The sequence below is a fragment of the Cebidichthys violaceus genome, unplaced genomic scaffold (genome assembly GCF_023349555.1).
Source record: "Cebidichthys violaceus isolate CVI_PGR_0920_01 unplaced genomic scaffold, fCebVio1.0.p SCAF_7, whole genome shotgun sequence".
Taxonomy (NCBI): Eukaryota; Metazoa; Chordata; class Actinopteri; order Perciformes; family Stichaeidae; genus Cebidichthys; species Cebidichthys violaceus.
Window position 1 is genome coordinate 15992361 of NW_027176927.1, and position 7779 is coordinate 16000139.

General features: G+C 38.0%; 1 protein-coding gene across 2 annotated transcripts in view; it reads left to right on the top strand.

Moving 5' to 3' along the window:
* LOC137891608 (uncharacterized) overlaps positions 1-7462 on the top strand; it is a 23341-nt gene extending 15879 nt beyond the window's left edge. For both annotated transcript variants that reach the window (XR_011105360.1, XM_068736309.1), the window contains exon 2: positions 7374-7462. The gene's annotated coding sequence lies outside the window, so the exon portion shown is untranslated. The remainder of the gene's footprint in view (positions 1-7373) is intronic.
* Positions 7463-7779: the final 317 nt, after the last annotated feature.

Here is a 7779-nt window from a genome sequence, read left to right on the forward strand (position 1 = left end):
ATATGAAGCAGTGATTTTATAAATCTGTTAATTTAAACACATTCACAGTCAGGATTTATTACCAGCAACAAGCTTCCTTCATTTGTCAGTTTCAAACTGCGTTACTTTCAACCTCAATGTTTTTAGCTTCTCCGTATTTGTCTAATTGTTGGAATGCTGATTCAGCATTCCAAGTATTGTTCTTCGAATCTTTATTCTTCAACTATTTCTTCCGTACGTATTTTGGCACTTAATAACGTCCACATTTCTTAAGCTACAGAAACCGGTCAAATATGAAAATGTTCAGCTTTTTCAGGAGAGGGGTGCTATGTCTTTTTATGTTTCTAATCTTTCAACTTTTTTAATTATTAAGCATTTTGCAATTTTTTTTTGAATGGGATGTCTATGGAGAAACTTTTCAAATCCTCTTAAACTTGTTCAACTTTCAGATCATTCTACTTCCTCATACTTTCAGCTACAGACACCATTTAAACTTTCAAATGTTGAGAAAACCCTGATCAATGATTGTATGATATAATCATTTTGATATCTTTTATACTTTTTGAGCTGTAGCAATTTTGCTTTTATGTGTTTTTCAGTCCTTTTCTGCTTTTATAATGGGTGTGTATTGCGCAGCTTAGAGTGCGTGATGTCATCGCTAGAGTGAAGAGAAGCCTGAGATTTCTGTGAAAAAAATATTTGTCTTTTGCGACTGACTCCTCAATTTTCACTCTACATGCATAATTTTTGGATGGAAACGTAGCTAATCTTGTCCTTGTCGTAGACATATGACTATGGAATCTCACAGATTTACACATTTGGCACAAAAGCCTTTACTTGAGAGGAAAACCAACTTTCTCCTCCATAGACCCCAATGTTAAAACGTACTTCAAAAAAGTCTTGCACAGACAACCGTACCCCATTTCTAAATCGCCATTGAAGCCACTTTTTTTTACACTACAGACACAATTTTTGCATGATCTGTTCTTCAAGTCATCCTCCCTCTCGAGTATTCATTTTGGAGCAATAGGGGCTATGGTTATGATGTTTTTTGGGTTTTGTTTGACAGGTGTTTTCCAGTTTTTTTCTCATGAAAAGGCGGCAGGCTCACAGGTGTTCGTGCTTGAGCTAATTACTGATGTTTATAAACACACAGACACAAGCCTCTCTCTCTATCTCTCTGTGTGTCTCTCTCTCTCTGCGTGTGTATCTCTCTCTCTCTGTGTGTCTCTCTATCTCTCTGTGTGTGTGTCTCTCTCTCTCTGCGTGTGTATCTCTCTCTCTGCGTGTGTATCTCTCTCTCTGTGTGTCTCTCTATCTCTCTGTGTGTCTCTCTCTCTCTGCGTGTGTATCTCTTATACAGTCATTCAGGTATTAGAGACTTTTAGAGGACCCCCCCCACACACTCACACACACACACACACCATTTTAAAGTACAAGCCCCACCGAATGAATTCCAACTGAAATGCTTTTGATGAAGCCTGTCATTTAATAACCTGTTTGTGTTTATCTAACATTATGATTCAGTCTCCTCTCCTCCTGTCTAACCCACCCAGCCCCACCCTTTCAAAATAAAAGCCCCATGGATTAACTGTATTTAAACATTAAGCTCAAAATGAGGCTTTTTTGTTGAAATAATTAATGTTCTTACTAATACTACGACAACTACTACTATTGCTGCAAATATTTCTAGTATTACTACTACTGCTACTAATACTACTTCTACTACAACTTTTTACAACTTTTGCTGTTGCAACTATTACCATTACTACTACTACTGCTATTATTACTACCACTACTGCTAATACGACCAGTACTACTATTACTTATACTACAACTGCTACTACTACTACTACTACTACTACTACTACTGCTGCTATTCATACTACTACCAGTACTAATACTACTACAGCTATTAGTGTGAATGCTACTAGTATTTCTACTACTGCTATTACTGCTACTTCAAATACTGCCATTACTATTACTAATACTACTACTTCTTCTACTACTACTGTTATATTAAATACAACAACCACTGCTACAGCTATTACTACGACTACTTCTACTACTTCTTTGAATTACTAATACTTCTACGACTAATAATACTTCTATTACAACTACAACTTCTACTACTACTATAAATATATCTAATGCTACTAATACTTCTACTTCAAACAATACTTCTACTACAACTTCTACAAATATCACTACTGCTGACATTTTTTAAGCCACAGAAACCATTCGAATATCAAAATGTTCAGCTCTTTCAGGAGAGAGTGATATGACTTTTCATATTTATAATCTTTACATTTTTGAATTATTAAGCTTTTTGCAATTTGTTTTGAATAAGATATCTATGGAGAAAATCTTCAAATCCTGTTAAACTTCTTCAATTTTCAAAGCCTTCTTCTTTCTCATACTTTCAGCTACAGACACCATAGTTAGACGTTTCAACTAGAAGGGTTTTCAGCAGTGCAGTTTAAATGCTTTCGGGCTTCAACATTTTTCAGACAGGTAGTCTCTCATTTCTGTATTTTCAGCAATGTTTTTGCAATTCATTTCAGCTTTCAGCTTTCAAATGTTGAGAAAACCCTGATCAATGATTATATGTTATAATCATTTTGATATCTTTTACACTTTTTGAACTGCAGCAATTTTGCTTTTATGTGTTTTTCAGTCCTTTTCTGCTTTTATAATGGATGTGTATTGCGCAGCTTAGAGTGCGTGATGTCACCGCTAGAGTGAAGAGGAGCCTGAGATTCCTGTGAAAAAAATGTTTGTTTTTTGCGACTGACTCCTCAATTTTCACTCTTCATGCATCATTTTTGGATGGAAACGTAGCTAATCTTGTCCTTGTCGTAGACCTATGACTACTACTACTACTATTATTACTACAACTACTGCTAATACTACCACTACTACTATTACTTATACTACAACTGCTACTACTGGTGCTGCTATTCATGCTTCTACCAGTACTAATACTACTACAGCTATTAGTACGAATGCTACTAGTACTTCTACTACTGCTATTACTGCTACTTCAAATACTGCCATTACTATTACTACTACTACTACTTCTTCTACTACTACTATTGTTATATTAAATACAACAACCACTACTACAGCTATCACTACGACTACTTCTACTACTTCTTCTAATTACTAATACTTCTACTACTAATATTACTTCTACTACAACTATAACTTCTACTACTACTACTATAAATATCTCTAATGCTACTAATACTTCTACTTTAAACAATACTTCCACTACAACTTCTACTACTACTACTACTACTACTACAAATATCACTACTGCTGAAATTTTTTAAGCCACAGAAACCGTTAGAATATCAAAATGTTCAGCTCTTTCAGGAGAGGGGTGATATGATTTTTCATGTTTGTAATCTTTAAGCTTTTTGAATCAAGCTTTTTGCAAGTTTTTTTCAAAGGGATATCTATGGAGAAAATCTTCAAATCCTGTTAAACTTCTTCAACTTTCAAAGCCTTCTTCTTTCTCATATTTTCAGCTACTGACACCATAGTTAGACGTTTCAACTAGAAGGGTTTTCAGCACTGCAGTTTAAATGCTTTCGGGCTTCAACATTTTTCAGACAGGTAGTCTCTCATTTCTGTATTTTCAGCAATGTTTTTGCAATTAATTGCTGCTTTCAGCATTCCAACGCATTTTCAGCAGGAAATGCATTTTCTAGTTGTTGGAATGCTGATTCAGCATTCCAAGTATTGTTCTTCGAATCTTTATTCAACTATTTCTTCCGTACGTATTTTGGCACTTAATAACTTCCACATTTCTTAAGCTACAGAAACCATTCAACTATATAAATGTTCAGCTTGTTCAGGAGAGGGGTGCTATTTCTCATAATTTTTCTAATCTTTCAACTTTTTGAATGATTAAGCTTTTTGCAACTTATTTTTTGAATGGGATGTCTATGGAGAATATTTTTAAATGCTCTTAAACTTGTTCAACTTTCAGATCCTTCTATTTCCTCATACTTTCAGCTACAGACACCATTTAAACTTTCAAATGTTTAGAAAACCCTGACCAATGATTGTATGTTATAATCATTTTGATATCTTTTACACTTTTTGAATAGTAGCATTTTTGCTTTCATGTGTTTTTCAGTCCTTTTCTGCTTTTATAATGGGTGTGTATTGCGCAGCTTAGAGTGCGTGATGTCACCGCTAGAGTGAAGAGAAGCCTGAGATTCCTGTGAAAAAAATATTTGTCTTTTGCGACTGACTCGTCAATTTTCACTCTACATGCATAATTTTTGGATGGAAACGTAGCTAATCTTGTCCTTGTCGTAGACATATGACTTTGGAATCTTGAAATTTACATATTTGGCTCAAAAGAATTTACTTGAGAGGAAAACCAACTTTCTCCTCCATAGACCCCAATGTTAAAACGTACTTCAAAAAAGTCTTGCACAGACAACCGTACCCCATTTCTAAATCGCCATTGAAGCCACTTTTTTTACACTACAGATCCAATATTCGCATGATCTGTTCTTCAAGTCATCCTTGCACTTCAGTCTTAATATCGGAGAAATAGGGGCTATGGTTATGGTAGTTTTGTGGTTTTGTTTGACAGGTGTTTTCCAGTTTTTTTCTCATGAAAAGGCGGCAGGCTCACAGGTGTTCGTGCTTGAGCTAATTACTAATGTTTATAAGCACACAGACTCACAGACTCTCCAACTGCTGCGTCGTCACCATGGGAACCAATGACACACACACACACACACACACTCTCTCTCTCTCGCTTTCTCTGTCTGTCTGTCTCTCTCTACACACTCAGTACATATAACTGTCTGTCTGCCTCACTCACTCACTCAGTACATATAACTGTCTGTCTGCCTGTCTCACTCACTCACTCCATATAACTGTCTGTCTGCCTGTCTCTCTCTCCAAATCACTCAGTCAATGTAACTGTCTGTCTGCCTGTCTCTCTCTCCCACACAGTCAGTCCATCTGACTGTCTGTCTCTCTCTCCCACTCACTCAGTACATATAACTGTCTGTCTGCTCTTCTCACTCAATCCAGATGACTTTCTGTCCACCTGTCTCACTCACTCACTCACTCAGTACATATAACTGTCTGTCTGCCTGTCTCACTCACTCACTCACTCAGTTCATATAACTGTCTGTTTACCTTTCTCACTCACTCAGTTCATATAACTGTCTGTCTGCCGGCCTGTCTCTTTCTCCCAAACACTCAGTCCATCTGACTGTCTGTCTGCCTGTCTCTCTCTCCAAATCACTCAGTCAATGTAACTGTCTGTCTGCCTGTCTCTCTCTCCCCCACTCACTCAGTACATATAACTGTCTGTCTGCTCTTCTCACTCAATCCAGATGACTGTCTGTCCAACTGTCTCACTCACTCAGTACATATAACTGTCTGCCTGTCTCACTCACTCAGTTCATATAACTGTCTGTCTGCCTGTCTCTCTCTCCCACACACTCAATCCATCTGTCTGTCTGTCTGTCTGCCTGTCTCTCTCTCCCACTCACTCAGTACATATAACTGTCTGTCTGCCTGTCTCACTCACTCACTCAGTTCATATAACTGTCTGTTTGCCTGTCTCACTCACTTACTCAGTTAATATAACTGTCTGTCTGCCTGTCTCTCTCTCCCACACACTCAGTCCATCTGACTGTCTGTCTGCCTGTCTCTCTCTCCCACACACACAGTCCATCTGACTGTCTGTCTGCCTTTCTCTCTCTCCCACTCACTCAATCCATCTAACTGTCTGTCTGCCTGTCTCTCTCTCCCACACACTCAGTCCATCTAACTGTCTGTCTGCCTGTCTCTCTCTCCCACAGTCAGTCCATCTGACGGTCTGTCTGCCTGTCTCTCTCTCCCACTCACTCAGTACATATAACTGTTTGTCTGCTCTTCTCACTCAATCCAGATGACTGTCTGTCCACCTGTCTCACTCACTCACTACATATAACTGCCTGTCTGCCTGTCTCACTCACTCAGTTCATATAACTGTCTGTTTGCCTGTCTCACTCACTCACTCAGTTCATATAACTGTCTGTCTGCCTGTCTCTCTCTCCCACACACTCAGTCCATCTGACTGTCTGTCTGCCTGTCTCTCTCTCCCACACACTCAGTCCATCTGACTGTCTGTCTGCCTGTCTCTCTCTCCCACACACTCAGTCCATCTAACTGTCTGTCTGTCTGCCTGTCTCTCTCTCCCACACACTCAGTCCATCTAATTCTCTGTCTGTCTGCCTGTCTCTCTCTCCCACTCACTCAGTACATATAACAGTCTGTCTGCTCTTCTCACTCAATCCAGATGACTGTCTGTCCTCCTGTCGCCCTCACTCACTCAGTACAAATAACTGTCTGTCTGCCTTTCTCACTCTCTCACACTCATTCATTCAGTCTCTCTATCTCTGTCTTCCTGTACCAATACTACTACAGCTATTTGTACGATTGCTACTAGTACTAATGCTACTGCTATCACTTCAAATACTGCCATTACTATTACTACTTCTTCTACTACTACTACTGTTATATTAAATACTACGACCACTACTACAGCTATTACTACGACTACTGATACTACTACTTATACTGCTTCTTCTAATTACTAATACTTCTACAACTAATACTTCTACTACAACTACAACTTCTACTACTACAAATATCACTACTGCTGACATTTTTTAAGCCACAAAAGCTGTTCGAATATCAAAATATTCAGCTTTTTCAGGAGAGGGGTGATATTTTTCATATTTGTAATCTTTAAACTTTTTGAATTAAGCTTTTTGCAATTTGTTTTGAATGGGATATCTATGGAGAAAATCTTCAAATCCTGTTAAACTTCTTCAACTTTCAAAGCCTTCTTTCTCGTACTTTCAGCTACAGACACCATAGTTAGACGTTTCAACTAGAAGGGTTTTCAGCAGTGCAGTTTAAATGCTTTTGAGCTTCAACATCTTTCAGACCGGTAGTCTCTCATTTCTGTATTTTCAGCAATGTTTTTGCAATACATTTCCGCTTTCAGCTTTCAGCATTCCAACGCATTTTCAGCATGAAATGCATTTTCTAGTATTATAGTTTACTCTTTAATTGATATATGCGCCGCTCTGCTGACAGCAGTGTCCATGTTTATGATTGGTCAGATGCTGCAAACACCGGCCCATTATGTGAATGTCTCACAACCAGATTGAGAAACCCTGGGTTGATTTACCGAGTTGATAACCAGCTTCGTTAGATAAGTATACTGATGTATTTATTTGAGAATTTAGAGTATATTAAAATCAGCTGACTAATTCAGCTAGTGTGTCTATGGGAGTCAGTGTGATCTCTCAGATCTATATTAGCTGATTTATATTAACTTTTGCTTTTTATCTGAATTCCAGGTAACAAACTATCAGGCTTCTGCTGTGGCAGTAGAGACCAAGACGTTCCCTTTAGATCATGAGGAATCAAACCGAGATGATGCCAGCACACAGGTAAAGGAGTAATGTACACACTGTTGTCACAAACTACTTATGTTGACTGTAGAGAATCTATACACTATGCAGTTTCAATACTTTGTGGAAGCTGTTTACATAGTTTATTTATGCAGGTCTTCAGTTAAGGCTGGAATAAGTTAGTAAGATAAATTACTCACTGAGATACTCTGCTGTCATGCTCATTTGTGTAATTCATGCATTCTTGGATTAATGAGAGTGGAGCCCTGACACCAGAGATACATTATATAAGGCAAAGTTGTCACAAACTGTCTTTGTTGACCTGTACAATACGTAGTTCTATTATGAAGAT